The 12204-nt window shown below is 49.9% G+C and overlaps 1 protein-coding gene across 2 annotated transcripts in view; it reads left to right on the forward strand.

Moving 5' to 3' along the window:
* Window positions 1-410: 410 nt before the first annotated feature.
* TMEM229B (transmembrane protein 229B) overlaps window positions 411-12204 on the forward strand; it is a 38072-nt gene continuing 26278 nt past the window's right edge. The window contains exon 1 of one of the 2 annotated variants that reach the window (XM_054567398.1): window positions 411-511. The gene's annotated coding sequence lies outside the window, so the exon portion shown is untranslated. Of the gene's footprint in view, window positions 512-1586; window positions 1608-12204 lie in introns of those variants that run through there. The other variant, XM_054567399.1, reaches the window with a different exon arrangement.

A 12204-nucleotide genomic window follows, 5' to 3' on the forward strand; every position in this document is an offset into this window, starting at 1 on the left:
TTAAGCAAATTCCTTACCTTCCATAGGCCTTAGTTTCTCCATCTTGAAAATGGGGCTAATAAAATGACCTTGCAGGGCTGCTTTAATGAATGGACTGCACAGAACACAATGCTGGCACTTAGTGGGTCTGCAACTCCATGTGGCCCGTGGCCTTCGGGTAGTGGGGGCCTGCAGGATACCCACAGTGGATTTTGTACACATAGTCCCCACAACTCCTACAAGCCGGTCTCGTCCTCTCCTCCCGGCTCCTGCAGACATTTCAAACGCAGGCGGGGTTGCAGGAACCGAGAGGACCAAGGAGCTTTGCACTGCAGCCACCTGCGCAGCGGCCCGGCTTTGAGCGCACTTCCTGGCGCCCGGGGCACCGCAGACTCCCGGCTGCGAGAGGCGGCGGGGTCAGAGGGGTAGCGCAGCCCGCAGACGACTAGGCGAGCAAGGAGTTAAGCGGCGCCGGAGGCAGGGCGCCTGTCAGACGCGAGCATGTGCAGTTTGCATCGCATCCGTACTATGGGTGAGTGCCGCCGCCGCCGCCGCCGGGGGCTCCGTTTGGCCCGGGCAGCGGCGGCTGCAGCCCCCCGGCCCCCGCGCCGCCGCGGCGGGCGCCGACATACAATGCGGGACTAGGCGCGGCGTGGGAGGCCGGGCGGCGTTGGGGAGGCACGGCCGGCAACTCTGCGTGGGGGGAGCCCGAACGCCGGGCGTGGGGGCGGGGAGCAGGCGGCGCAGGAGAGCGCCCAGAGTCCCGGCGCGGGAGGAGGAGCGGGAGCGAGCCGGCGAAACAGCGCTCCTGGCCGCACCTGCACCCGGCAGGCGGCCGGGCCAGCCTTGCTCTTGCCCCTGCCCCTGCCCGCGGCCCCAGCCCCGCCCCGGTAGGTGCCCCCGATGCCCGCAGAGAGGCCTTTCCACCGCGCAGAAGGGTGGCCGCGCGGGGCGGCCAGCGCCAGTGCGGGGGGTGCGGGCGATGATACGGTGATGGGGAAGATCGGGAGACTGGGCTGGGGGCGCTGCCCCATCCTGCTTCCTCTTTGCTTTCGGTTTCGAAGCGGCTGCCCCGGCTAAAGAACCAGCCTCAGATTAGAGGGTGCGCCCGGGCTTGGGTTCCCTGAGGGGGATGGGCGCACAGGGGGGCGTGTTGGCAACTTTCCCCGCCTGAAAACAAAGGGCATCGGGGAGATGCTAGGGGAAGGGGGCAGCCGGGGATCTCCGACAGTGGAAGGTTGACACCCCCTTTCCAACAGGCGGAGAGCACCGCCCCCCCCTCCCAGGCCGCATCGGGAGAGCGAAGGGGGGCGCCAGTCTGGGTGGAAGCTAGGGAGCCAGCGTTTGGGAGTAGAAAGCACAGACCCTCCTGAGTTTGAGGCTGAGGACTTTCCAGAAAGGGAGGGAACCGACATGCCAAGATGACCCTACTGCCTTCTCTCGGGGGTGAATGGAAAAACTAGGTGATGGTGGACTGCACACCCGGGAGCCCAGCCCAGCCCCCTGGCTGCCAGCCCTCTACCTGCCCTCTCTTATCTCCAGTCCTCGGTGCGAGACCCAGGGCTGAGATGAGGACCATTTCATCGCTGTTCCCCGCAAGCGCAGAGAGACGTTGGCCTCTTTCCCAGGTGTCTTTCTTGCCTTCTTTCTGTGTACGCCCAGTCAAAAGCTGACCCCTTCCCTTCCTTCTCAGGACTAGATCTCCCCCTTGCTCCACTTTTCTTGGAGGGAGGGTGGTGTTTAGTTGCTTCAGGTACAGAGAGAGCCTAGGGTGGCAGGTTGTTCAGATGCTGCTGTGTGCCCTCCCCAGAGGAAGAGAGCAGGACCCTGGGGGAGCTGGGCCAATGTAACCTTGGGGGCTCTGCCTATCAGTTCTGGTGTGTTCTCAGCACTTAGTAACAAATGAGCTGTTACTCTGGCCTTCAGACTTGGATCATCAGGAGACCTAGGTTCTGTCTTTGCTGTAACCAGGATGAGGGATAAAGGGGGAAGGCTGAATGGCCTGCCCTGGAGGTCGTACAGTGTCTTTTTCTCTCTAGAAAACAAATGGGCCCAGTTCCAATCCCAGGTCTCGACCTTGTGTCTTCAGGAATGAGGTAACTCCAGCTCCAGGCCACTTGCATTGTGACCACCGGCTTCTGTCCTGGGGCAGGACTGCCCATTGCCTTTCTTTCTCTCAGAAAGGACAGCCCTTTGAGAGTTGGTACCCGCCCCCACCCCCCCTCGTTTGCAAGGCAGAGCTACATCTGCTTCCTTGTGGAGCCAGAAGGTACTGGGGCTGGGTGGGAGGGGTAGCTGATTTACTGGGTGACTCTCCTGCCCGCTCCTGTGAATGAGCTAATGACACAAGTGATGGGGCTAGGGGTGGGCCTGCAGGACATCTTGGTCTAGCAAGGCATGGAGGGGTGGGCTCAGAAAAGGCTGAGCCCTCCTCTGCAAGACTTTGTATTTGGGGAAAGGGATGGGTAAATGGGGAGACAGCGGGGGCTGGGGCAATTGATTGGGTTGGCCAAAAAGTCCATTTAGTTTTTTCCGTAAAAGAAAAGACATATTTTTATTTTCACCAATAACTTTATTGATTTGGATATTTTGAGTATGTTGGCTATCTCCTGATAGTGGCTTCTGGTGGGTAGAGGCCAGGGGTGCTGCTAAGTATCTACCAATGCATAAGACAGCCCCATAGCAAAGAATTATTTGGCCAAATGTGAGTAGTACCAAGAAACTTCGCTAACTACTTTTGACATGTTTGATCAGTCATAGCACCTTGTCCATACACTGCACAAATCTTTTTTTTGTTTCAGTTGTGTTTTTACCTTTCTTGAAATAATAAAGCATAATATGCCAAAAATGTTGCATATCTTCTTCCATCTTCAATATTAAAATGGCTGTGCAAAAATTCACCAATTTTGATGTTTGGTTTTTTTTTTTAATGCACGCCGATATGACAACTGTCACCATACAATCTAACAAAATTATTTCAAATGAAGTTAAAGACAACTAAGCGCTACTAGAGCTATTGTACGGAAAAAACTAAACGAACTTTTTGACCAATATTTGTCTGGTCCTTGTAGGGAAATGACAAGCTGATTTCGTGTTGACTTCGGTCACTTAAAGGCACAGGAGTGAGGGTTGTTTCAAGACCACTAAGGGGCAGCAGAACAAGAAGTCCCCTGAGCTACCAATCTGTAGTTCTGGAGCTTGTGGCTGGTGTCTGGTGCAGGTTTCAGGCCATAGAGCACCACTAGTCCCATTTCTAGGGCCCTTTCCCCTCTAAATGGCAGGGTGGATATTGCTCAGCCCCCATTGGGTTTATCCCAAGCTGTTGATTCAGAGCTGAGGATAGTGACATGGAGTCCTGACCTCTCCACCCACCATGAGTGAAGGGGATTTTTCATGGATTGTTCCTCAAATGTACTGACTGTAACCTGGGAAAATGATACTCTCTCTGATTCCCTTTTTTAAAGTAATGAAGCAAGATTTTTACATTTATAAAGTGATTTAAGAGCCTCCAGTCCTTGAATAAAAGCTGTTAAATGAGTTAGGGGGCCTTATACTGTGTTTGTTTTACTTGTATCTGATTTACATATTGTTTCTAAAGGGAAGGGTGTCATTTTTGTGGGGAAGGGCTAACTTAATTACAGCTTTTGTGAAAGGGAAAGCTCAGTGCCGGTTTTAAAAATATAGTTTCTAATCGGAAAGGCACTTGCTGTAGCCACGGGCAGCGTGTTTTTCTGTCTGCCTCTGCTCTCCAGATATCTTAGAGCTCCGTCCTAGTAGGATTTTTCCAGGTAGATGGTGTCCAGCCTGCACGTGAGGGACGGTCACTCTCCAAGCTCTCACTGAGAAGGGTCACTGATGATGTTGGGGACACTGATGTTCCAAGTCGAGACCTGGGTGAGGGCAGCAAAATGAGGCTGCTTGGTCTTATCAGCAACCGTGTAAGATCTGGCTGTCCTTGAGGGAAGGGAAACCTAACCTTCCAACCGCCTGGCTGTTTTCAAATTTGTATCTCTTTACCTTTCTCCTCCCTCCTCCCCTCACCCCCAATTTATAGACAAGGCGGTTTGGGTTTTATTTTTTCATTGCAGGAACATTTTTAAGATGTAGATAATTTCTTACTTGGCAAACTCTCAGCTCCCTTTGTGGCAACACCTGGCTAAAGAGGGAATGTTGGAAGGGATTCTGATGTTCTGAGCAGGAAGAAATTCAGCCTTTCTGGTAAGGTCTTCTGCTTTCTCCACCACCACCTCTCAGACATCAGGGGCCTTGTATTTGAGAAGTAAAGGGTAAGCTGATTTCTGGGGAAGGGCTAGGAGGTGGCACTTTCGGTTATGATTTCCCTTGAGGGAAACTGAGTCGTATTGAGAGCTAGCACACTGGCTGTGGTTTGAATGAATGGCTGTGTTGGGGAAATTTTCCTTTCCTGGGATATGAGAATATATAGGCTCAACAGGGCAGGGAGGGAAGAGCAATGGGGGAAAATTGGGACAACTGTAACAGAACAACAACAAGAAGAATATTTAGGCTCAAGAACTGGAAGAGATCCAGGGGTGGCACTTTTTTCATTATGAGGCAGAGATGCACTGATAGAATATAGGCACCTTTGTGCTTGGTTTTGGATATACATTTGCCGCAGACTCTGAGCTGTGGGGTGCTCCGTGCTGCTGTGACTTAAGGAAAAGGTGTGGTTTTCACCCCTGCAACTCAAATCCATAGATAGAACTGAGGCGGAACAAGTGATCTATCACATCTCCAGATAGAAAGGCCTTGCTCCCTTCCTTTGCTCACTTCATCCTGCGAGTGTGGACTGCTGCTCTCCTCCGCCCCAAGGCTGTTCTCAAGGCTCATTTTCACATCAGCTCCCCTCTTTGTAAATTTCCTGGGGCCGAGGCCACAGAGTGATACTGGCCCTCTGCTCCTTGGCAGGATGGTTTGGAAAGGTCGCTTTCCACCCTCTGGTGATGTTGGTGCGACCTTTGGGGTCGGTTACAATCCGGTGTGGCAATTTGAGGAGTCACCAAAGTCATTGCTACGTTCTGTGTCTGAACATCAAGCTCCCCGTTACCCTTTACTCTGCTGGCTCCCCAACAGGGAGTTTTTGATGTCTTTTCAGGGCTCTTGGCTCCCAGTGTGCCTGGTATTATAGAAGGGCCAGTGTCCTTGCAATTGGTGCGCACAGTCGACATGGGCAGGACTTGGGTCCTCCAATTGCTCCTTCCTGCTGCTCCATCCTCCAGAAGTGTGGCAGTTAAAAAGGAAAAGAAAGAGGCTTGCATGGTCAAATTCTAACCTAACATAGGGAGACCTAATATATCACGGGGCTCATCAGAAAATATACTTTCTGCTATTCCTTTCCACTCCAAAAGCCCCGCAGTCAGAACGCACTAGCCATTTTTCACTGCTTCTGTGGCTGGACTTCAGTGACCAATGCCCTCTAGCTGATTAATTCATTCATTGTTTCCTTTCAGTTTTTCAGAGACATCCCCGTTGCATGGGTTTCTGGAATGGTTCGTTTCTGTCAGCAGGGCCACTCGCCCAGAGTTCCCCTAAGGCCTTGACCCCGTGGAGCTCGGGATGCCAGCCAAAACGGAGAGGGTTCTTTTCTGGGCTCCCAGGGGCAATTCATGCTTCATGATAAAATGAGCTTCCCGAGACGCCATGGTTTTGCTGTTTGTTGTCCATCAAGTGGAGGGACAGGTCCTGGTGCAGCAAGAAGCCCACCGTGTAGACAATCACTGCCATTCTGTGGAGCAGTGGTGGGGGACCTGTGTTTAGCTCACTGCCACCCCAACTTTTTCCCTGCTGTCCTTAGCCAGACCGCATTTTAGTGTCTGGTCCGGAGGGTCCCCCTTCCCCTTATTTCCCGTCAAAAGTGCCTTTCCAAAGTGAGGAATAAGCCTCCATCTTACTTTCATTTACCTTCTTAAATATGGACGAGAAATACTGTCCCCACTGGGCAACTTAAGCAAGCAGCAGCTCCAGATTGTTGTTTTTCAGTTGTGTTTCTGGCTGCCGTGAAAAAGGAGATGACCTTCCTGCTCTGATCTGTGGAAGACTTAAAGCTTTCATATAGCCTGAGCAGCTTCTAGCACACGGTGAGGGCTTATTAAATCATCAGCCATGGTACTTGGATGTGATCTGATACCCAGACTTCTAGGTCATTGGGCAATGATGTTGTTTGTGTAGGAGCTGACGGTTGGCAGAGGCTTTTGGAATCAGGAAACCTGGGATCCCTTCCTGACTCACTGTGTGACCTTTGACAGACCCTTTCAGCCCTCTGAGACTCAAATGGAGCTTCAGCTGGCTTCAGGGCTCATAGCAATAACAGCAATGACAGCCACCATTTATTGAATACTTACTGTATACCAGGCACGGGCTAAACGCTTGATAAATGCTCTTCTTCTCTCATAACCATGAGATAGCTACTTATTTATCCCCATTTCACAGCTAGAAAAACTGAGCCTCTGCAAGTTAATATGATTGTGTATGTCACACAGCTAGGAAGGGTCCCAACTGGGATTTGATCTGAGATCTGTCTGATTCCATTGTGTTCTGTGGATTGAACGTTGGGGACAAGATAAAAGTGGAGGTAGTATTAGTTAAGCTATAAGGAGGAGAGCTGATGTGGATTAAACTGATGTAGCTGTAGTTAAAAGGAGCTGGAAGTCCAGATTCTTATTTGAAAAACATCCCAGTGAATGTTCAGAAAGAAGAGAGACGTCAGTGTCCTGCACTGGGGAAGTAGACCAGATGGCCTGCGGGTTCCTGTAAGGAGAATGGACTTTCCGTTTGGCATAGGATGTAGCTCACAAACCCCGGTGCATTTTGATGCCAGCTTTTCCCCTCTTGCTTAACAGGCTCCCTGGGCAGCACTTTTCTGTCACTTTACTGTCACTAGGCAAAGCGACTTATCTCTTCAGAGTCTTGACTCCAGTCCTTACCCTCCAACCTTGTTTGTGGGCCTTTCCCTGCCCGTTGTTACAGCTCAGCGGTGGAGACCTCATCCTGACTCTGGGCCCCAGGTACACTGCAAAGTACAGCAGACGGTCCCATTCTCCGGAGAAAAGATTTGTGGCCACTGATTACTCTGTTCAAAGGTGACCAGCTAGTTCTCTGAGGTGATTCTCATCTCTTTCATCCTTGTTCGTTTCAGGCAAGTTAGCTCTGAGGCCCTTCTACCATTTTGAGGTGTCTGCGGGGGGAGAGTGAGGGTTCAGGTGGTGGCCGGACCCCCTGTGGCGGTTAGCACGATGGAGCATTGTGCAGGGGGTCAGGAGGCTTCGGCTCTTGTCTCAGCCCAGTGACTCTGGACACAGCACATGAGTCCTTTAGTTTCCTTATCTGTAAAATAAGAACGTTAGAAGAGATATTCTCTAACATCTCTCCCAGCGAAAATACTGGGTGATCCAGAAGCATCTGGTTAATTTGGTCCCGTCTCAGGGAATAGCTCAGCTGGTCTGGAACTGTAGGAAGACAGAGCTGGGGAGGCAGAAGTAGGGCTGAAAGAGAAACCCCAGAAGGAAGGAGCCAAATTGGAAACTAAGGGACAAAGTCAGAGCTGGAGTAAGTACCTTTCTGTACAGGGGACACTGGGTCAAGTGATGCTTCCTCTCTTAAGCCATGAGGAGCACCCCTTGTATCCTGTCTTAAAACTTAAATTTCACACCCCCTCACGTTCCCACTGTCCCCCAGTGAAGGCGGCAGGCAAGTAGTGCATCGGTGTATGCTTTACATTCTGTACTTGGATTTGGCAGACTCCAGGGGCTGGCTCGGCCCGGGGTCCCCCCAGGACTTGGGGGTGTTGACCGATGCTTTCCAAGTGACACCGTGTCGTGAGAGCACGCCTCTTCTCTGCTGCCTTTGCTCCACCTAAAAGAACAAGAACACATCATAAGCTCAGCTTAGAAACTCAGGGAGTCACAGCTCTTGTGTACATGGAATCGGGCCATCTGGACTTCCCTTTGAACAAAGCCGTTTGTCCAGGGACTCATGGATTGTGCTACCCATTGATACATCTTCTATTTTCATTTCATCATATTCGAAGTTGAGGAGCAAATAAGTTCCTACTGAACCCACCAAAATAATCTTTTTTAGGTCCCTGCCTGCCTTGCTTTTCCCCTTAGTTCCTTTTCGCCCTAAACCAGTTATTTCTAATGGTGTTTCCTATACCAATGGGAATATGAGAGATGATTTTAGTTGGTACAGGGACAAACATTCCATTTTAATAACTATGTTTCTAATTAGTGTAAAGAAACATGACTCATTGGGATGTGCTCATAAAGTGACTTAATTTTGTCTCCTACTGTCCCTTTATGTTTTTCAGCGAGATTCGTTCTTTCCCTGCCCTGGAATGAAAACTCAATCAGTCCCCATACTTTTTCTGATCATTCTTAGGCAGTAGAAGGTCCTGTGGTCACTTTAAGTCACAGCTCAGTATTTAACGTGTCCGGTCTTTTGTCAGTGGGCTGAGAGGGACAGGAAGGGGTTCACTTGGCCAGCTCTGTTGTCTGCCAGCTTCCAGCTTCCCGGGCCTGGCAGGTATTTAATGCCGATTCTTTCTCATGCAGCCATGTCCATGGTTTCTCAGAGACACCTCCACCCCCAATTGCCAGGGTTGTTCACTTCCATTCGTTTTGAAAAGAGCAAATTATCCTCTATGCTAAATCGTTGTTCTTTCCTTAGTTTCTAAAATCCAGTGATTCACCTCCAGCCCCTCCTGGCCAAGGTCCTTCCGTCTGTCAGAGGGGCCCTTTTGGACAAGGGGCTTCTCCTGCACGTGGCCCACATTAGTCCAAGGAAACAGCCACACATTATTTGGCACAGTGAACCTGGGAACGCAGGCCGATCCCCAGCGCAGCCATCTCCCTTGGCTCCTCCGATAGCAGATGGCCAGCCTGTGTCTCATGCCTGGGGTGTCTCAGGTGGTGGCCAGATGCCACTCTATCCTGTCCTCCCAGTTGCAGGGTCAGACATCAAGTTTCCTGAGTGGTCCTGTGGAAGCCCCTCTTACCAGCTTGGGAACATCAGACCTATTGTACTTGGTACCTTAGTTAAGACTATGTATATAGATACATATATATTTTCCTCACTTCCAAGGATATGTTTATTGATTTTAGAGAAAGAGGAAGGGGGAGAGAGAGAGAGAGAGAAACATCGATTGATTGCTTCCTATAGGCACCCCTACTGGGAATCGAACTGAACCTGCAACCTAGGTATGTGCCCTGACCGGGGATCGAACCCACAAACTTTTGCTGGCAGGGTTGTCCGACCTGCAGCCCAGGATGGCTATGAATGTGGCCCAACACAAAATCATAAATTGACGTAAAACAATATGAGCTTTTTTTTCATTAGTGTTTGTGTATTTAATGTGTGGCTCGAGACCACTCTCTTCCAGTGTGGCCCAGACAGACTGACAGGTTGGACACCCCTGGTTGCGGGATGACGCTCTGACCAGCCGCACCACCTGGCCAGGGCCCCAAGCTCTTTTTAAAGTCAGTGCCCACTTTTGCTGCAAAGGTGTGTGTCACCAAAACCACTTCAGCTGGGATCTTCTGCCCCTCTCAGGACTTCCCCACTGGATTGGCAACGATGATGCAAGGGCCGTTCAAGGGGCGGCGGGGCGGTTAGCTAACCTGGCGTCTGATCTCTTCCTGTCGTTAACTGCCTGGTTTCATTATTTTAAAATTGTAGCTGTCGATTAGCTCCCTTCAGTTGTCAATATTCTGTGGTTTCTTATATGGACCTTCCTGTCCCTCCTACCTTTTAAGCTCTCGAGGGCTGGAACTGTGTCTTGTATGTCTTCGTACCTCCCAGGACTCTGTACAAGGTTTTACACGTAGAAGGTGTTTAATAACACCTGTGGGCTGGCTGGTGGGAAATGCTCCCGCCCTAAGGCTGCTCTGGGCCTGATCAGCTTTTAGAAACCGCATTCTTCTGGGGGCTCACTGGTGAGGACTTTGCAGTGGTCTTTTCTGCATATGTTTATAACAAAAATTTTGGGTCCAATCTGCTGCCTTTTTTTTTTTTAATAAGAAAGCTAATGGAGTGTTATCGGGACTCATACTTCTCTATCTATAGTTTCACAATCCAAGACATGATAAAACTGAAAACTTCTGTAACACGTGTGATGGCAAAACCTGACCTAACACGAGGCCCCTGGTGGTTGGTTCTGCGCAGCGTGACAGGTCGTAGATGCGGCTGCAGAAATGTCCATGAGTTTGATGCGAGGCGCTACCCCAGACTCCGCTGTAGGACTATGTAGTCTATGGGATCTGCTCTACATTACCTTCTTAACATTTTTTTCAGCCCTGAATTCCAAGGGTTTTGGATAAGGGATTGTGGTGCTATGTGGTGTTTCTCCACTGAGCTGTTATTGGCCCCGGGAATGGGTCAGGGCTTTGTTATGTGGGACTCTTCCAACATCACAGAACCTCATCCGGCTCTGCCTCATTGGCCTGGCCCTAATCCTGGCCCTGGGTACAGTATAACTACAGCCTGGGCCTTAGTTTACCAATTTGATTTTGTGAAATAGTGCATTACAGTAACGTGTAATGCAATAAGCTGCTTCTTTTTTTTTTTTTTTGGTACACCTTAAATTTAAATTTTGTGCCTGAGGCGAATGCCTCTGTTGCCTCACCCTAGTCTGTCCTGGCCGTGCATGACTCCTAAACCTAGAAGGCTTTTCCTGTCCCCAGGGCCTCCTCCTGTCTCTGAGATGAACTGGCACGCCCTCGGCGTGGGAAGTCCCAGCTGGGGTGTTCCTACTTCACTGTAGCATGGTTGGGGGGCTGTTGGCCCCTTCGCTGAGTCAGCTCCCCCGAGGGACTTGTGAACTGGTTCCTGGATACACTTCCTACGAGTGGGCATGTCTTTGGGGCCCCGGTGACCCTGGTTCCTCCGCCTACTTGGGGGAAGTGATGCAGCCACCCATTTGAGAGTCTATCTGCTTGTTAAATTCCCACAGCTGCTTTGATCTGATGTTTAAAAAAACTTTTTTAAATGTACAAATGCACCAGGGAAATATGAAAACAATAGAAAAATATACAATGATGGAATCTAAAGTCTTCTATTCATTTTTTGATGAGAAAATTGAGAGGAGAGGAGAGGAGAGGAGTGGCGAGTGTTACTGGAAGAGCTCACTCCAAGAGCTGGTCCGGGGCATCCCATTAGCACCCCAAGCCAGCAGGCTGCTTCTTCCTTTCTCCCCAGGCGCCCGCACCCTCAGGTCGGGGAGGACACCTGAGTCAGTTAGCTATCTCCTCTTGATTGAAGGACACAGTCTTTTTTTTTCCTGGGTCCCTGATTAGCAGTGATGCACACCCATGGGAATTTATGCCTCCTTATCCCGCTATCCCGCGACCCCGCCCCCCCCGCCCCCCCACCGCACTGTTAAATAACCAGCCCCTCTTGGAGTCTCTGGCTTGCCTTTTAACCTATGGGAGGTCCTCTGAGATCATTTCTCTATCCCTTTGCCTGTCCACTATTCCTCATGCTATAGCATTTTCCATAAATACATTTCCATAAGCATCCTCTTACAAACTGTTTACTCATCTTCTCATCCATTAAGAAGATATTCCCCAGACCAAGCCTGGCACCTATTGCTTTGACTTCTAAGCTCATCTTCGCCACTGGACGTTAAACCATTTATCATTTCCCTGGCCCATGCAGATTGACTTGTGGTCTTTTACCTCTTGTCATTACGCTGGAAAATGCTGAGATGGCGGATAATTTAAATTAATCATAGAAATGAAATTTCCCAAAGGTGCCCATGTGAATAGTTTTCGTAAACCCCACATATTTACCATAGTGTCAGTATACCCATCACCCACAAGCTTCATGTAAGCAATCTGTAAATGACCATTGAATTTCTTCGGTGGGATTGAGCACTCGATGGCCCCCCCGGATTCTGCTCACTCCTGCATTTCCCTCAGCACCGTAGTTTCTCTTGCTTCTAGGTGCACATGATGTGGAATGGTGTCCCTCCTTTTATTTAGCAAATATTTGTAATGTCTCCTAAATACCTTGAATAGAATTCATAGATAATATGATCTACCTACTTACGTAAGTTTAAAAACATCAGTAAAATGCCTTAACTGTAAAAGAAGAGAGAAATAAAGAACAAGTTAGTTATGATACAGTATCACGTTTGCTTGAACATGGCTACACGGAAGACGGAAGGAAGAAGTCAGATGCTTGAACCTGTACATAGAATCACTGAGAATGCAG

Source organism: Pteronotus mesoamericanus, unplaced genomic scaffold (genome assembly GCF_021234165.1).
Source record: "Pteronotus mesoamericanus isolate MK-2021 breed Mesoamerican mustached bat unplaced genomic scaffold, CSHL_Meso_final contig_182, whole genome shotgun sequence".
NCBI lineage: Eukaryota > Metazoa > Chordata > Mammalia > Chiroptera > Mormoopidae > Pteronotus > Pteronotus mesoamericanus.